Below are 19,652 nucleotides of genomic sequence, written 5' to 3' on the forward strand. Positions count from 1 at the left end.
TGCAGTGAGCTGAGATCATCACTCTGCTGCACTCTAGCCTGGGTGACAAAGCAAGACTCTGTAAAAAAAAAAAAAAAAAAAAAAAAAAAAAAAGTAATTGTACAGATTCATCTGCAATGAATGCATGGATGCCTCTGTTACCTTCTGTTTGAGGAGCTCTATCCTGGGTGACTAGCGCCTTTGCAGCCTGTGTGATTCTCTGCAGGTGGAAGTGTGAGGGTATTACCCCTCTGAAAGGATTCAGCCTGTGTCTGGCCTGTTCCTTCTGGAGAAGCCCCAGAACTGGGGAGTGCAGCAGGTTCGTGGGTCCTCATTTCTTCCATGCAGATGCCCAGCCTGCTGGCCCTGTCAGCCAAATGGCACAGTTTGTCCTAGGTGCTGTCCGCATCCAGGCTGAGTTCCTATAGTTGCTTTTAAAAACAAGAATAAAGTGGAATTTTAGCAGAATCCTTTAAGGTATTCTTGCAGGAGTGGCAGGAATGGCAGTTTGCAGACTGATTATTTTGATTATTTGAATTTATTATTATTATTATTATTATACTTTTTAAGTTTTAGGGTAGATGTGCACAATGTGCAGGTTTGTTACATATGTATACATGTGCCATGTTGGTGTGCTGCACCCATTAACTCATCATTTAGCATTAGGTATATCTCCTAATGCTATCCCTCCCCCCTCCTCCCACCCCACAACAGTACCCGGTGTGTGATGTTCCCCTTCCTGTGTCCATGTGTTCTCATTGTTCAATTCCCACCTATGAGTGAGAACATGTGGTGTTTGTTTTTTTTTTCCTTGCGATAGTTTGCTGAGAATGATGGTTTCCAGCTTCATCCATGGCCCTACAAAGGACATGAACTCATCATTTTTTATGGCTGCACAGTATTCCATGGTGTATATGTGCCACATTTTCTTAATCCAGTCTATCATTGTTGGACATTTGGGTTGGTTCCAAGTCTTTGCTATTGTGAATAGTGCCGCAATAAACATATGTGTGCATGTGTCTTTATAGCAGCATGATTTATAATCCTTTGGGTCTATACCCAGTAATGGGATGGCTGGGTCAAATGGTATTTCTAGTTCTAGATCCCTGAGGAATCGCCACACTGACTTCCACAATGGTTGAACTAGTTTACAGTCCCACCAACAGTATAAAAGTGTTCCTATTTCTCCACATCCTCTCCAGCACCTGTTGTTTCCTGACTTTTTAATGATTGCCATTCTAACTGGTGTGAGATGGTATCTCATTGTGGTTTTGATTTGCCTTTCACTGATGGCCAGTGATGATGAGGATTTTTTCATGTGTTTTTTTGGCTGCATAAATGTCTTCTTTTGAGAAGTGTCTGTTCATATCCTTCGCCCACTTTTTGATGGGGTTATTTGTTTTTTTCTTGTAAATTTGTTTGAGTTCATTGTAGATTCTGGATATTAGCCCTTTGTCAGATGAGTAGGTTGCAAAAATTTTCTCCCATTCTGTAGGTTGCCTGTTCACTCTGATGGTAGTTTCTTTTGCTGTGCAGAAGCTCTTTAGTTTAATTAGATCCCATTTGTCAATTTTGGCTTTTGTTGCCATTGCTTTTGGTGTTTTAGACATGAAGTCCTTGCCCATGCCTATGTCCTGAATGGTATTGCCTAGGTTTTCTTCTAGGGTTTTTATGGCTTTAGGTCTAACACTTAAGTCTTTAATCCATCTTGAATTAATTTTTGTATAAGGTGTAAGGAAGGGATCCAGTTTCAGCTTTCTACATATGGCTAGCCATCCCTTCTAAGTTGGATTCCTAGGTATTTTATTCTCTTTGAAGCAATTGTGAATGGGAGTTCACTCATGATTTGGCTCTCTGTTTGTCTGTTATTGGTGTATAAGAATGCTTGTGATTTTTGCACGTTGATTTTGTATCCTGAGACTTTGCTGAAGTTGTTTATCAGCTTATGGAGATTTTGGGCTGAGACGATGGGGTTTTCTAGATATACAAGCATGTCATCAAATAGGTTTTCATCACATGTGATTTATTTTTCATGCTGGCATGAAAAATCTGTTTACTCAACTTCTGCAAATTAGCCTAGATCCCATATCAGTTCCATAAAAAAAAAGTCATTCACTTCAGTAGCAGTCACAACAATGGCTAATTAACACCCTATTAGTTCTCTCAACAGAAGTTGTGAAATTATGAGTCCTAAGAGACTCACCAGGCAGTTGTGGTTTGTGGCAATATTCCTTTGTCTTTTTTCTCTCTCTTTCTAAGTTTTCAAGCTAATGGTAGCTCAGGCATCACCTGCTGAAATGGAAAAGCACAGGGCATCCTTTGGGGAGGTCTGTGGGCAGACTGGGTCTCTCCAGGGGACACTGGGGAAGGTGGGAAGGACAACGTGGGGCCCAGCAGCTCTTGAACAAATGCTCTGTGTCATAGAGTGATTGAAGTGGAAACCAATGATAAATTGGAGAGAGGAACTCACGCTTCACAGCACCCTGATTTTAATGTTCCGTGTGGAGTCACTGCAGCACGCTGCATTTCCAAATTAAACAAAAGGAGAACCTCTCACACACAAGCAAATGCAACACATTCTCTGGAGTGATGTCTGTTATCCAGAAGGTTTGCGAACAATGTCCGCAACATATGAGAACCTCACTTTGAGGAAGAAGAAATTTACCTTAAAGCCACTGTCACAGGCTTTCCTTTCCTCCCATCTAACATTGACATTAACAAACTGAACGGATTTAAGTGGCATTATTATATTTTTCTTAAGTGAACATATTTTCTTTCTACTGCTTCACAAACCAGATTATTATAACAAAAAATGGTAGTAATGGGTAATAGGGAAGCTCTACTTATATTTAATATTTCCCAATCACTAGCAACAATGGTAGTTATTTTATAGGAAAATACAATATGGTTGTGGGGAAAAGATTTATAGGTAATACAGAAAAAGGGCTTTTGTTACCTCCATAAAACAATAGCATAGAAGAGATTTAATAATAACAGAGATTCAGTTCTCAAGATCAATAATTTCATTTTCCATTGTTGTACAGTATTGTCATCTGGGGGTTCACAGCCACAGAGCCCACATTGAGTTACTAACAGAACTTTGTTTATAGACCAGAAAAAGTCTTGAAACTCACAACCTAACTTACAACAACCTCTTCTAGTAGTAATTTACTCAAATCTGTCCAAAATAATATAATATGCCTAGAAGGAGAATGACTTTCAGTTCAGTATAATGTGCAGAAGCAAAACTCTAGCTCAACTCCATGACATGCTAATGTGTCACCCCCTGCTGCTTCCAATCTACCTGTTGTCCCCCAGGAGAAATAAGGAATGGCCACTGTCTGGATGATGCCATTTAAACTTAGGGGGATAAGAACTTAAATTTTTCATTGTCTTCCTCCTCCTCAAAATCCTACTGATCCCCAGCCCCAGAACCTGCCAAAGTCCGCATGGTCCATCTCCCTCTAGGACAATCACAGAGAGACAGGCTCTCAGGAACACATCTGTGAGATGTTCACAGTCTATAGTAGTGCTTTGCTTTCTTTACTTCAAATGGACGGCACAATGGTGGATGTAAAATTTGTTTTGAGTGATAGAAAGTAGCATTCCCAAACCCTATTTGTAAATACTGTGTTTAGCAGAGGAGTGAGTTCTTATTGCTTTCTAAGAATGTTATGGAATTTATATGACATCGAAATGCGTATCAGGATCAATTTAAACAGAGCTCAGGGTAGCTGAGACTTGTGTGACAAGCAGCACATTGTTGAGAAGATGAATCCCTGAGACACACAGACCTAGGTTCAAATCTGAGTCCTGCCCATTAATTAGTGAAATGACCATCATAGAATAGATTGATTTTATTCCTCTATAAAAATATAAAAATGATATACAGTATTGAAACTTCAAAATTGTTGGAGAGTTGAAGGATAACAATATATGTGAGACATTTTGCAAAGCATCAAGTAAATACCAAGACTTAACAATGCCAATGTCTTCATAGTTAACAGTGATTCTAGGAAGTAAAGACTAATACCAGATGTTATTCTAGGATCAAATAAACACAATGCAGTTCTACAAACTCCCGGGATGATATTTCAACTTAATAAGTGACTTCTTTCCTTATAAAGCTAATTTCATGACTACTTGAAAATTAAAAATTGAAATTCTTTTCAGTCCAAGATGAATATGATGTAGTCTTCTCTCAAAATGAATAAGATATCCTATGTAAGTCAAGATCCTTCTAAAGCAGGCTTGGAAAGGCACTCTGTTAAAATGTTGAATTTCCAGGAAGTAAAAATAATTTCTTTTTTGTTTGTTTTTTTGTTTTTTGAGATGGAGTCTCACTGTGTCACCCAGGCTGGAGTGCAGTGGCCTGATCTTGGCTCACTGCAGGGTCTGCCTCTTGGGTTCAAGCGATTCCCCTGCCTCAGTCTCCTGCATAGCTGGGACTACAGTCATGTGCCACCACACCCGGCTAGTTTTTGTATTTTTGGTAGAGAAGGGGTTTCACCATGTTGGCCAGGCTGGTCTGGAGCTCCTGACCTCAGATGATCCATCCACTACGGCCTCCCAAAGTGCTGGGATTACAGGCGTGAGCCACTGCACCTGAACAATGTCTTTAAATCAACATGATTAAAAATGAAAGTAATTTTAGAATTGAGCTTTCTTTGTTGTTGTTTTTACTAACAAACAGAAAAATTTACTTTTATGGGGTATATTTCCGAATTTAGATAATTGTGTAAAGTTGTATAACCATCACCAAACTTTGTACTGGCTTAATCCTCAAAAGTAAACCCCAGATAAAGGACATATAAGACATTTTATTAAAGAATTATCTTCTTCTCAATATAAATACATTTCTTACGATTTATCCAGAAGAAAAGGAAACAAATATGATTACTGATGATTCATGAAAGGAGATATGATAGGAAAACACACAATGCTGGCATGCTGGGAACTGCAAATCCTTACAGCATTTTCAGTGACTGCACTTGCTTTCATATGGAATGTGCAGAGAAACCTGTCTCAGTATTGAGCCTCATATCTCCCAAATTCCCAACAGCCTTGCCCTCCAGCCACAGAACTTAAAAATTATGTAAGGAGGCTGCTCGGAGCTCATTTAGCCAATGCCAGAGGCACAGATTCCGTCTCTTCATATGGTCATGAAGCCTCTGCTGGAAGGGCTAGGGACACATTTCCTTGAGGAAGTAGTCAATTCAGTGTCAGTCAACTCAAAATGCCTGAAAACTTTACCTGAAAATTGCCTTCCTGAAAATTCTTGCAGTTGTTTCCAGGCCTTTCTTTGGGATCATAGAGTATGAATGCATTGAATTTTTATAAACTGAATTCCACAGCTATATTTCCCTTTCTGAATTTCTAGGTTCTTTAATTTTTTATATTAAATGATTTAAAGCTTACATTTTTTATTTGCCACAGGGAAATATGAGGAGACCTAGATGACACCTGCACACCCTGTAGGCTGATTGAAGAAGAGAAATCCCTAGCTTAGGGATCCTGGGTCTTTTATAATAGGCCGTAAGCCTGCCTACTCTTTGCTTGAAGGGAAACATAGTAAGCATGTCTGCCCTCTGTCACTGTCTTCCAAAACTTTTCACTGTAGAAATATTCTGGAAAGGACAGTCTAGAATAAAGCCAGTTATTATCTCTGTTCACAAGACTTTCAGAAACTCAAGAAACACATAGACAATTGGCTTTCAACGTTTGGTTTATTTCAAATGCTGAAATGGATTTCCAGCTAATCAGCAGACATGTTTACTCACTTCACCTCCAGGCAAGTTTATTCTACTTTAGTCATATGTTCTTTCCTCTGTTTACACAAATGAATGCAGAGAGTGATAATTCAAAATATTTTGCTTTTCATTAAATGTATAAAGATTGATACTCTCCAAACTCCAGATAGATTTTATTGTTATATTTTAGTATTAACAAGAGAAATTCAGGAGAACAGGCAAACCAAGGACAGTTATGCTGAACACCCAGAAATAGGCAAGTTGCTTATTATTACTGAGTTACATCCAAAAGTTCTAGGAACAAAGGGTGACATAGATATGTGTTGAGCAGAATTCCCCAAACTCGAATAAGGGAACTTTTTTAAAGTTAAGACAAAATGGCAAGCACGTGTAGTACCAATTTGTAAAAGACTATCTGAAGAATCTAAAGACTTACTCAGTGTAAACATCCTCCAACAATGTTTTAAATAAAATTCTGCCATCTTAACTGGTAATTACTGTCACCAGTGGCCGAGAAGCCCAAACAGAAGGGCACCAACAGGGGGTCCACACGTGTGGGTCCCTTTGGGGTGGCCTCACCATCAGAGATCTGATTGTGTGCATTGCTTCAATGACACAACCACAACGTAAAAGTTAAAGAATTTTTAGTACTTACAGACCCTGAAGGCTACATAGAATGCAAGGATGCCCCCCCACCCCACCCCCACACACACGGACCTCAAGGAGCACAAACACAGAGAGAAAGCAGGGATCTACTGGGGCAAGGTTTTTGTTGGGTGAAGGGTGTAATACAAACAGGTTTCCCTAGGAAAGCTTTAAGTGGTAGATTAAAAACTAGCAGGTACTAGTTCTAGGAGACCATGCTGTGACTGAGAGGTTGTCACTTTAAGTTGGCAGACAAGTATCTCAATGGCCTGTTTAAAGGCAGTGTTGGGAAAGTGGGGAGCCCAGTCTGCAAGGTGGAAGAGACGCCTCCAAATTGTATCTCTGACCACTGGTTGCAGCCATTTGTGTGGGGTATAGTATAAAAACTGTCAGCCATGACTGAGCCTTACTTCTGGCATCAGAAAGTCAAACATATTTAAAAATGGATACTGAGGCAACACAAAATTGTAAGTATTCACGACAAATACAGATTATCAATTTAAAAGGAAAGGTTGTCCTTTATATACATAAATAAATAAAGATAAATGAGCTAAAAATACAACATGATAAAGAAAGGTTTTATAGAAATTATAATTTTGGAAATTAGAAATTCAGAATTTTATAGAATTCTTGTTCCTGAGAAGATTCCTTGTTCCCACAGAAACAGATAAGCTGTAGCTTTTAGAAGTTCTTGATAAGAATTCAATTTTTTTTTTTATGGAACATAAAGTAACCCTGACTACATGTGAAACTAGTTTGTGTAAGCTTTAACAGACAGTTGACCACTTTAGTGCAAACTGTGATGAAAGGAAGACTGCAAATAGCACATCAAAGTTTCACATCCCTGTGTCTGAAGCAGGGTTCCGTGTTATCTTCCAATTCTGATCTACTCATGTCTGCAAAGTTCACATATGAGTTTTTTGTGTTTGCATTTCTTAAAGAAATACTACTCAAAAATGAGAACCAAATAATTAATGAGAGTGAAACCTTTACCCTCCTGGCACCCGGACCCTCTTGTTAGCATCACAGAATTAGTGGATTAAAGCTTTTCGAATTTCAAAAATATCCTTTTACGATAGGAAGTAAGCCCTATTATACATGCAAAGTTTAAGTTCTCCAAGACTGTTTTATTTTCAAAATCCCCACTTTATTCCCTTAATTTTCGCTTCACAGCAGCAGTTGGCAAAGGTTCTGATCATTGCTGTTTCTCACAGAGTGGAAATGAGACGTTGCCAAGTTCCACACAAGGGCAGGCATAGATGTTGTTTGAAGTTGAATCTCCACCAGGCACACCCATGACCCAGGACCTTTCCACTGTCTCTAGAAGTCTGAACATTTCAGGAGCATCAGGGATGGGGCTACTGAACTGCATTTTCCATTTATCCCTCTTAGCTGTACTCTGAGTTCAAAAGGAGGGAAAACCATTGTGATCCATTTGCCTTTGGAAGTGATGGTTTGTCCCACCCCCCCAGCTTGGTTGTCCTGATGCCCAGAACTCACATGGAATTTCAGACATTGGACATTCTGGTCTACTATCCCTAACTCCTTCACCTTAGACAAAGTAATAGCTTATTTCCTGACTGACATCTGAAAACCTATTTATGATTTTCTCTCCCACAACTCATCTTCCAAAAGAGCCCTTCATTATGGACAGGGTGGCATTTGCCTTGCATTCTTTCAATCCCTCGCTCTGCCCATCATCCCACGAGGCCCCCTGGGGCCCAGGATATTGCATGCCATTTTTATTTGAGGACCTTTAACCTGCACTGTATTGGAAATGTAAATAATTCTCTCTAGGACATTGAAATATCCCCAGAGCTTCCTTGCAATTCAGGAATTGGAGTGTTATGGAATCTCCTAGCAAAAAGAAAATATTACCCGTGGAATTTGATTTCCAGTTCATGTCTCAGTCTGCAGATTCTGCCAATTACTCCACATTTCCTGAGCTTCTATCATGTGACTAAAACTAATAGGCAGGTCTATGATCATTCAGAATTTTTCAGGCATCATTAAGTGCTGGATTTTCTCTCTTTATATATATGAGTTTTCTGACATTTTATTTCAACATAAATGCATAAATAAATAGCTCTTTTGGATCATTCTGGGAAAGAGAATGATATAACAAATTTTCTTCATTTTAAACAAAATAACATTTTACTTGCTTTATATTTATCATTAAAAGTTAATCATATCTTAAAAAAAGGGCAATTATTGAAATGCAGATTTTTCTCATTTTCCCCAAATGACTGGTAGCACAAATGGAATGACTGAATGGCCAGCCGAGTGGCTGCCTTAGGCCCACCATTAATGAGGCTACAACCTCCCCTCACTCCTGCTGGCCCCCTTCCCTCCATCTCCCCTCACTCCTACTTTGGCAATTTATTTATTCCAAAGTACAGGATCCAAAAAAAAAAAAAAACCTCCTAGGCTGCCAATTAGGAAGCAGCCTTTCTTTGAAGGAGTATAAAAGTCCAATTCATTACATAGATTACAGCAACTGTTAATACCCTCCAGGGTGTTTTCGGAGGATTGCAACCTGGACTCTTGTTTGGATAAAGAATTGCTGGCTTATGTTGTGAGCTTATCTCAACAACTGTGGCATTAATCCTGTCATGTGAAGTTAAAGCCATCTCTCTTCCTGCCCTTCCTAGGGAGGGGACAATAACTATACAGAGATAATGGCTTGGCATTATCAGTGAAGAATGACCTGAGTTCAGACATAATCATAACGGGATGGGATGGTGATATTAAGTATATGTGGCACTATCGGTTTTATGATCATCTAGTTTTAAGAAAGTCGAGTGTTACAATTTTGAATTTATAAAAATAATTTAAAACATTATTCATACTATGAAAAACTTTCTGAGAGAGAGAGAAACGGAGAAGAGACATTTACCTTACAATACTGACTCTACCAGTGCAATTTAAAAATTTTTCATTGTAATTATAACCAAATTCCTCTGTGTGTGTTCATTTTACACATATTAATTGCTCTTAAAAAGTCTGTTCTTTAATGTTTGTATGTGAAATAAGATGCTCATTTTTCCCCGACAGCCTGACATGTGCTAAACACTCATCTGTTGTTGAACAACTGAATTGTTATCACCAAGTTTTCATTGAAGTTGCACACTGCATCCTGACTTCCTTCCGAAGATAATACACTGGCTATGTTGTCGCATGTGGCTTTTTGTTGAACTAATCCTTGGTCTTTTAGTGCTAAGGTCCATCACCAGTTGTCAGGTTTAAGCATTTTGGAAAACAGAAAACACAAAATGGAATGTATGAGTTAAAACATAGCAGAGATGATGTTGGGAAATCAGTTGTACCAGCTGTCAATTTGTCATGGTCTCCTCTCCAAACATGCCCTTATAGTCTTATTCTGTGATGTGGCCTGGCCCCCTGAGTATTTCTCCCTCTTCAGCTCACCTCTTCAAGTCACTAAGTACAGGTCTGTAGATCTGCATCCACACTCACACTCTAGCAAGGCTGTGGCCCCTCCTGGCCTGCAGAGTACTCACTACCAGGCTCAGCCAGGAGTGGACTGTGGGCCAGCTCTGACTAGGGGCTATCCAGCCACTTTCATCACTTTCATGGCATCCAGTGAGCTGAAACCATCCCCTCTCCAACAGAGAGAGTCTCAGCCTCAGAGGAACTTGGTGGGGGTGTGCCCTTCAGACCAGGATTTCTCCCTTCTTGGTACGCCTAGGTATCCTTTCCAATTTTTTTTCACCTCCTGTCTTTTGTTTGTTTGTTTTAGAGATGGAGTCTAACTCTGTTGCCCATGGCGGAGTGCAGGGATGTGATCATAGCTCACCTGCAGCCTCAAACTCCTCAAGTGATCTTCCTGCCTCAGTCTCCCGAGTAGTGAGCAACTGGGACTACAGGCACAGAAGCATGTACCATGACTATGCAGCTAACCTAATAAAGTTTTTTTTTTTTTTGATACAGGCTCATATTGCTAAGGCTGAACTCCTGGCCTCTAGCCATCCTTCTGCCTCAGCATTCCAGGGCAGGGCAGCAGGGATTATAGGTGCTAGTTACTGAACCTGGTTTCATCTCCTCTTAATAATCTCTCTATAGATAGATAGATGACAGATAGATAGATAGATAGATAGATAGAAATTATCAATGTGATAGATAATTGTATAGATAGATAATTTCTATAGATAAGTGTATAGATAGATAATTTATATCTGTCTATAGATATAAATATATATAAATATGTCTACATCTATAGATATAGATAGATATAATTTATATCTATCATCTATCTAAACACACACATATGTATGTGTGTGTGTGTATGAATGTGTGTATATATCTATATCTATATCTATATCTATGCATATATTGCCCTCCTTGTTCAAATTACTGAGTGGTTTCTGTCTCCCATATCCTAAATGACACAAAAACACTCATATACTTAGCTCTCTGATATGATTTGGCTGTGGCCCCAACCCAAATCTCATCTTGAATTGTAGTTCCCATAAACCCACAAGTCATGGGAGGCAGCAAGTGGAGATAATTGAATCATGGGGGTGGTTTCCCTCATCCTGTTGTCATGATAGTGAGTGAGTTCTCACAAGATCTGTTGGTTTTATAAGGGGTTTCCCCCTTTGCTGGGCACTCATTTTTCTTCTCCATGCCACCAGGTGAGGATGGGCATGTTTGCTTCCCTCTTCCCAATGATTGTAAGTTTTATGAACACTCCCCAGCCATGCTGAACTGTGAGTAAACTAAACCTCTTTCCTTTATCAATTACCCAGTCTTGAGTCTGTCTTTATTAGCAGTGTGAGAACAGACTAATATACTCTCTTATTGCCCTTTCAAATACACCCATCAAAGAATGCTTATTTATATTTACCAAGAGGAGTAGAATGTCTAAACTTAGGAAAAACTTGTTTCATTGTTGTTTAGACAGGGTTGAGGGTTGATGCTAAACTGGTACAAATTTCAAACATCGTAACTCCTCAGGTATCTAGGTCCTTTAGAAGTCTGAGACTGCACAATTGAACTGTGATAAACAAACCTCAAAGAAAAACAAACAAAAAATACAAAAAGCAAACTTTGCTATAGGACTTTCCCTTAAAACTAGTGTTGGTGGGAGTGTAAATTAGTTCAACCATTGTGGAAGACAGTGTGGTGATTCCTCAAGGATCTAGAACCAGAAATACCATTTGACCCAGCAATCCCATTACTGGGTATATACTCAAAGACTTATAAATCAATCTACCATAAAGACACATGCACATGTATGTTTATTGCAGCACTGTTTACAATAGCAAAGACTTGGAACCAACCCAAATGACCATCAGTGATAGACTGGATTAAGAAAATGTGGCACATATATACCATGGAATACTGTGCAGCCATAAAAAAGAATGAGTTCATGTCCTTTGCAGGGACATGGATAAAGCTAGAAACCATCATTCTCAGCAAACTAACACAGGAACAGAAAATCAAACACCATGTGTTATTACTCATAAGTGGGAGTTGAACAATGAGAACACATGGACACAGGGAGGGGAAGATCACACACCGGGGCCTGTCAGGGGGTGGGCCACAAGGGAAGGGAGAGCATTAGGAGAAATACCTAATGCCTGCAGGACTTAAAACCTAGATGATGGGTTGAGCAAACCACCATGGCACATGTATACCTATGTAACAAACCTGCACATTCTGCACATATATCCCAGAATTTAAAGTTAAAAAAAAAGCAGAGGTTTCTTAATTTAAGGTAATAAGACCAAAGAATAGATATTTTTCTAATTAACCTGAATTTTATATAAGATGAAGAGCAGGCACAGGCATGGAGGCTCATGCTTGTAAGCACATTGGGAGGCCGAGGCGGGTGTATTACCTGGGGCTGGGAGTTCTAGACCAGCCTGGCCAACATGGTAAAACCCCTTCTCTACTAAAAATATAAAAATTAGCCAGGCATGGTGGTGCATGCTTGTAATAGAAGCTACTTGGGAGGCTGAGACACCCAAATTGCTTGAACCTGGGAGGCGGAGGTTGCAGTGAGTTGAGATTGCGCCACTGCACTCCAGCCTGGGTGACTGAGTGAGACCCTGTCTCAATAAAACAAAACAAAACAAAGCAAAACAACATCAAAGGTGAAGAGCATATATTTATTTTAGTTTTTGTAATTTAATATATTTTAATCAATCGCTAATGACATTTTACATTAATTTAACCTTTGCATGTGCCAGACATGATGCATTAGATGTATGTCCTCATTTATCTAAGCTGTGCTAAGAGAGAAGAGATATTTTCATTCTTTGCACAGATGGTGAAGCTGAGACTATAGGAATGAAGAAGCTTGACTCAGGTCACACACATGAAAGTGGTGGAGCCAGGCCCAAACCAAGGTCTATCTGACTCTATGACTGTATTAGTCCACTCTCATGCCACTATGAAGAAATACCTGAGACTGGGTAATTCATAAAGAAAAGAGATTTAATTGACTCACAGTTCTGCAAGGCTGGGGGGCCTCAGGAAACTTACAATCATGGTGAAAGTACCTCTTCACAGGGCGTTAGGAGAGAGAATGAGTGCCAGCAGGGGAAATGCCATACATTTATAAATCCCTCAGATCTTGTGAGACTCACTCATTATCATGAGAATAGCATGAGGTAAACCACCCCTGGGCCCTTCCAAATCTCATGTCCTCACATTTCAAAACACAATTATGCCTTTCCAACACCAATCATGCCTTCGTAACAGTACCCCAGAGGCGTAACTCATTCCAGCATTAACTCAAAAGTCCAAGCCCAAAGTCTCATCTGAGACAAGGCAAGTCCTTTTCCCCTATGAGCCTGTTAAATCAAAAGCAAATTAATTATGTCCTAGATACAATGAGGATACAGGCATTGAATGGGTGTATTTACCCATTCAAAATGGGAGAAATTGGTCAAAACAAAGGGACTACAGGCCCCATGCAAGTCCAAAATCCAAAAGGGCAGTCATTAAACCTTAAAGTTCCAAAATAATCTCATTTGACTTCGTGTCTCACATCCAGCTCACATTGATGCAAGAGGTGGGCTCCCAAGACCTTGAATAGCCCCACCCTTATGGCTTTGCAGATTACACCCGCACTCCAGGCTGCATTTGCATGCTGGCATTGAAGTGTCTTCAGCTTTTCCAGGTGCACAGTGCAAGCTGTCAGTGGATCTATGATTCTGGGATCTGAAGCATGATGGCTCTCTTCTCACAGCTCCACTAGGCAGTGCCCTAGTGAGGGCCCTGTGTGGAGGTTCTGACCCCACATCTCCCTTCCATACTGCCCTGGCAGAAGTTCTCCATGAGGGTCCCACCCCTGTAGCAAACATCCAGGCATTTCCATACATCCTCTGAAATCTAGGTGGAGGTTCCAACCTCAAATCTTTACTTCTGTGTACCCACACGCCCAACACCATGTGTAAGCCACCAAGGCTTGGGGCTTGCACCTTTTGAAGCAATGACCTGAGCTGTGCATTTTCCCCTTTTAGCCACAGCTTGGATGCAGGGCACCAAGTGCTGAGACTGCACAAAGCAGCAAGGCCCTAGGCCCAGCCCATGAAACAATTTTTACCTCCTATGCCTCTTTGCCTGTGATGGGAGGGTGTATTAGTCTGTTCACATGCTCCTGATAATGACTTCCCTAAGACTGGGTAATTTACACAGAAAAAGAGGTTTAATAGGCTCATAGTTCTACGTGGCTGGAGAGGCTTCACAATCATGGTGGGAAGGAAAGGAGGAGCAAGTCATGTCTTATGTGGATAGTAGCAGGCAAAGACAGAGAGCCAAGTGAAAGGGGTTTTCCCTTATAAAACCAACAGATCTCATGAGACTTATGCACTACCTTGAGAACAGTATGAGAGAACCACTCCCATGATTTAATTATCTCCCACCAGGTCCCTCCCACAACATGTGGGAATTATGGGAGCTAAAGTTCAAGGTGAGATTTGATGGGGGGACACAGTCGAACCATATCATTTTACCCCTAGCCCCTCCCAAATCTCATATACCTCACATTTTAAAACAAGTCATGTCTTGCCAACAGTCCTCCAAATTCTTAACTCATTCCAGCATTAACTCAAAAAGCCCATTGTCCAAAGTCTCATCTGAGACAAGGCAAGAGCCTTCTGTTTATGAGCCTGTAAAATCAAAAGTAAGTTAGTTACTTCCTGGAAACAATGGGGGTATATGCATTGGGTAAATACATCCATCCAAGTGGGAGAAATTGGCCAAAATGAAGGGACAGAAGTCCCATGCAAGTCCCAAATCCAGTGGGGCAGTAAAATCTTAAAGCTCCAAAATGATCTCTTTTGAATCCATGTCTCACATCCAGGTCATGCTGATGCAAGAAGTAGGCTCCCATGATCTTGGACAGCTCCATCTCTGTGGCTTTGCAGGGTACAGCCTTTCTCCCAGCTTCTTTCATGGGCTGGTGTTGAGTGCCTGCAGCTTTTCCAGGTGCACAATGCAAGCTGATGGTGGATCTACCATTCTGCGGTCTGGAGGATGGTGGCCCTCTTTTCACAGCTCCACTAGGCAGTACCCCAGTAGGGATTCACTGTGGGGTCTCCAACCCCACATTTTCCTTTCATACTTCTCTAGCAGAGGTACTTCATGGGTTCCCCACCCCTGCAGCAAACTTCTGCCTGGATATCTAGGCGGTCTCATACACCTTCTGAAATTGAGGCAGAGGTTCCCAAACCACAATTCCTGACTTCTGTGCACCCACAGGCTCAAAACCACGTGGAAACTGTCAAGGTTTGGGGCTTGCACCTTCTGAAGCCATGGCCCAAACTGTACCATGGCTCCTTTTAGCATGTCTAGAGCAGCTAGGATGCAGGGCACCAAGTCCCTAGGATGCACACAGCAAGGGGGCCCTAGGCCTGGCCAGGAAACCGTTGTTTTCTCCTAAGCCTCTGGGCCTGTGATGGGTGGGGCTGTTGCAAAGTTCTCTGACATGCCCTAGAGGCATTTTCCCCGTTGTCTTGGCAATTAATATTTGGCTCCTGGTTACTTACGCAAATTTCTGCAACACGCTTCAATTTCTCCTCAGAAAATGCGTTTTCCTGTTCTATCGCATCATCAGGTTGCAAATTTTGTGAACTCTTATTCTGTTTCACTTTGAAAAGTGAATGCCTTTAGCAGCACCCAAGCAGCACTCTTGAATGCTTTGCAGCTGAGACATTTCTTCTGCCAGATACCCTAAATCATCTCTCTCAAGCTCAAAGTTCCACAGATCTCTAGGGCAGGGGCAAAATTCTGCCAATCTCTTGTTAAAACATAGCAAAAGTCACCTTACTCCAGTTCCCAACAAGTTCTTCATATCCATCTGAGACCACCTCAGCCTGGATTTCATTGTCCATATCATTATCAGCATTTTGGTCAAAGCCATTTGACAAGTCTCTAGGAAGTTCCAAACTTCTCCACATTTTCCTATCTTCTTCTGAGCCCTCAAAACTATTCTAATATCTGCCTGTTACCCAGTTCCAAAGTCGCTTTCACTTTTTCATGTATCTTTAGAGCAGCATCCCACTGCTGGTACCAACTTACTGTATTAGTCTGTTCTCACACTCCTGATAATGACAAACCTGAGACTGGATAATTTATACAGAAAAAGAGGTTTAATAGACTCACAGTTCCATCTGGCTGGGGAGGCCTCACAAACCTGGCAGAAAGCAAGGAGGAGCAAGTCATGTCTTACTTAGATGGATGGTGGCAGGCAAAGACAGAGTGAGAGCCAAGTGAAAGGGGTTTCCCCTTATAAAACCGTCAGAACTCATGAGACTTATTCACTACCATGAGAACAGTATGGGGGAAACCACCACCATGATTTAATTATCTCCCACTGGGTCCCACCCACAACACATGGGAATTATGGGAGCTACAATTCATGATGAGATTTGGGTGGGGTCACAGCCAAACCATATCAGAGAGGCTTCCATGAAGACCTCTGACATGTCCTGGAGACATGCCTTGATGGTTAACATTTAATTCTTTGTTACTTACACAAATTTTTGTATCAGGCTTGAATTTCTCCCCAGAAAATGGGTTTCTCCTTTCTATTGAATTGTCAGGCTGTTGCAGATTTTTCAAAAATGTATGTTCTGCTTCCTCTTGAATGCTTTGCCGCTTAGAAAATTTTTCTGCCAGGTACCCTAAGTCATCCATCTCAAGTTCAAAATTCCACAGATCTCTAGGATGGGGGCAAAATGCTGCCAGTCTCTTTGCATAGCAACAGTGACCTTACTCCAGTTCCCAAAAAGTTATTATCTGCATCTGAGACCACCTTAGCCTGAACTTCATTGTTGATGTCACTATCAGATATTTGGTCAAAGCCATTCAACAAGTCTGTAGGAAGTTCCAAACTTTTCCACATCTTTCTGTCTTCTTTTGAGCCCTCCAAGTTGTTCCAACCTCTGCCTATTATCCAGTTCCAAAGTCGCTACCATGTTTTGAGGTGTCTTTCTAGCAGCACCTCACTGTCTGTGGTACAAATTTACTGTATTAGTCCGTTCTCACACTGCTATGAAGAAATACCTGAGACTGGGTAATTTATAAAGAAAACAGGTTTAATTGACTCACAGTTTCTCATGGCTGGGGAGGCCTCAGGAGACTTACAATCATGGTGAAGGCACCTCTTCACAGGACTGCAGGAGAGAGAATGAGTGCCAGCAGGGGAAACACCAGATGCTTATAAAACCATAAGATCTCATGGGACTCCCTCATTATCATGAGAACAGCATAGGGGAACCCGCCCCCATGATCCAGTGACCTTCACCTAGTCCCACCCTTGACACATGGAGATTATTGCAATTCCAGGTAAGATTTAGGTAGCGACACAGCCAAACCATATCAATAGCCAACATTTTCCTGATGTTCAGACCCTAATATGGACAATAGGGACTATGTATTTCTTACCCACCAAAGGTATGTTTTGAGAATCTCAAACCAAACTGGAGTAAAATTATTTTTTTATCCTCCAGGGTATAATGAAGGGCAAAGTGCCTAATGATATAATTGACATAGAAAAGGAAAGTAAGAAGAGATACTGGAGGGAAGGGAGAGGAAAAAAGGCAAACGTGGAGCAATGAATTACAGGAGAACAGGAAGAAGAAGAGAAAAGAAAGGCAAGAAAGGATGTGAGTAGGTACCTGAGAATATCTTCATTTGGGTAGGAAATTGCTGGTGAACAGAAGGTTGATCTGGGAGCTAAGATGGCTGCAAACTTGTGAATTAAGTTTAGAATGTGTTGAGTTGATGTAACAGTGCCATAGTTGTCTGCAGATGCTGTAAGAAAATATCATATACGGGTAGCTTAATCAGCAGGCGTTTGTTTCTCAAGATCTGGGAGGCTGGGAATTCCAAGGTCAAGGTGCTAGCAGATTTGATCCTGGTGAGGGCCCACTTCTTGTCCTGAAGATGGCCACCATCTTGGTGTGTCCTCACATAGAGGAGAGACGAAGCTCTGGTGTCCCTTCCTCTGCTTATAAGGGCATTACTCATATTATAAAAGCCTCATCCCCCTCACCTCATCTAAATTTAATCACCTTCCAAAGGCTTTCTACCTCCAAATGGCATTGTCTTGAGGTTCAACATATGAATTTTCAGGGGGACACAAACATTCAATCCATTAAAAGTAACAGGACTTCCCAGAGTCAATCCCTCCATTCCAGTTCAGAATACAAAATGAGGAAAGCTTTTAGCCTATCTTGGGCTATATACAAGGAAAACATTGTTTAAAATGTTTGTTTTTCCACACTTTACAACATTAAGAAGTTCTATCACAACCAACCATAAAATAAAGTTCTTTGACTTGACTCCTACTCTTTAAGGGTCTCAGGACCCTAAGTCTGTGCTCCACCCTACAATTTCATTATTGGGCATATGCCCAAAGGAATAGAAACCATTCTTTCATCATGACACATGTATGTGTCTGTTCATTGCAGCACTATTCACAATAGCAAAGACATGGAATCAACCTACATGCCCATCAGTGATAGACTGGATTTAAAAAAAATGTGGTACATATACCATGGAGTATTATGCAGTCACAAAAAAGAACGAGATCATGTCCTTTGCAGGAACATAGATGGAGCTGGGGCCATTATACTTAGAGAACTAATGCAGGAACAGAAAAGCAAAAGCTGCATGTTCTCACGTATAAGTGGGAGCTAAGTAATGAGAACACATGGACACATAGAGGGGAACAACACACACTGGGGTATTTTGGAGGGTGGAAGGTGGGAGAAGAGAGAGAATCAGGAAAAATGACTAATGGGTACTAGGCTTAAAACCTGGATGATGAAATAATCTGTACAACAAACCCCTCTGACACAAGTTTACCTACATAACAAATCAGCACATGTATGCCTAACTTAAAATACAAGTTAAAAAATTTTGAATTACATACTTTCTTAAAATCTACAATAGGAACATTTAAAACATGAACCTTCAGACCCACAGAAGCTCTGGGACATTTTCTCTTGCCTTCGATGACTCTAAGAGTCCCCACTGCCTAAGGTCCTTTTAAAATGGAGTTTCCTTCATGCTCTGATGGCACCACCTGCTGGAACAAAAATGTCACCTAACACCAAGTGACATGGGCAATCACGCTTGGCACTCTTCTTCCAGAAAATGTTGACATCTAAAATGACTTATGTTTTACCATCACCAAATTTAAGTTCAAAATTCCATGGGGCATATTAAATATAAATACTTAAGAATAAAGCTTCTTACTTTAACAAATTAAATTTCATTCTATTGGCTTGGATGCCTTTTTGTTCAAATCAGCATTGTGAAGTATGATAAACATCTAACCTGAACAAAGTTTAGTAATAAATAGCTGATGACATTTCCTGTGTGATTTTTATACATTATTTTCTCAAATGCTTTTACACAACATCTAGGAGGATAGACAAGCCATGGCACATGTCTGGTAAGGTTAGCAGTTCAAATCAGTAGATCAGTGAGTGTTATTACTTTTATTATTTCAACAAATTGTTGAATATATTAAACAAATTATCACGGTGGGTCAATTGGGTCAATAATGTTCTTTTATGTTGGGGCCTAGGGAAATTTGGGCCAGAAATTGAAGATAGAGTGGAGCCAAAACTGAAGGGAAGCTGTTAATTAGACAAAATCAACTAGACATTGATGATGTCTCAGTCAGAGTTCTCCAGAGAAACAGAACCAATAGGATGTAGATAGGTAGGTAGATAGATCGATCGATAGACAGACAGAGATAGATTAATAGATTGATAGATCAATAGATTGATAAGT

The 19,652-nt window shown here is 40.6% G+C and overlaps 1 long non-coding RNA gene across 1 annotated transcript in view; it reads left to right on the plus strand.

The window, feature by feature from the left end:
* Positions 1 to 17,499, plus strand: part of LOC134757624 (uncharacterized) — an 84,138-nt gene extending 66,639 nt beyond the window's left edge. Inside the window, exon 3 of the long non-coding RNA XR_010131819.1 lies at positions 17,357 to 17,499. This is a non-coding gene — a long non-coding RNA (uncharacterized lncRNA). The remainder of the gene's footprint in view (positions 1 to 17,356) is intronic.
* Positions 17,500 to 19,652: the final 2,153 nt, after the last annotated feature.

Source organism: Gorilla gorilla, chromosome 19 (genome assembly GCF_029281585.2).
Source record: "Gorilla gorilla gorilla isolate KB3781 chromosome 19, NHGRI_mGorGor1-v2.1_pri, whole genome shotgun sequence".
Taxonomy (NCBI): domain Eukaryota; kingdom Metazoa; phylum Chordata; class Mammalia; order Primates; family Hominidae; genus Gorilla; species Gorilla gorilla.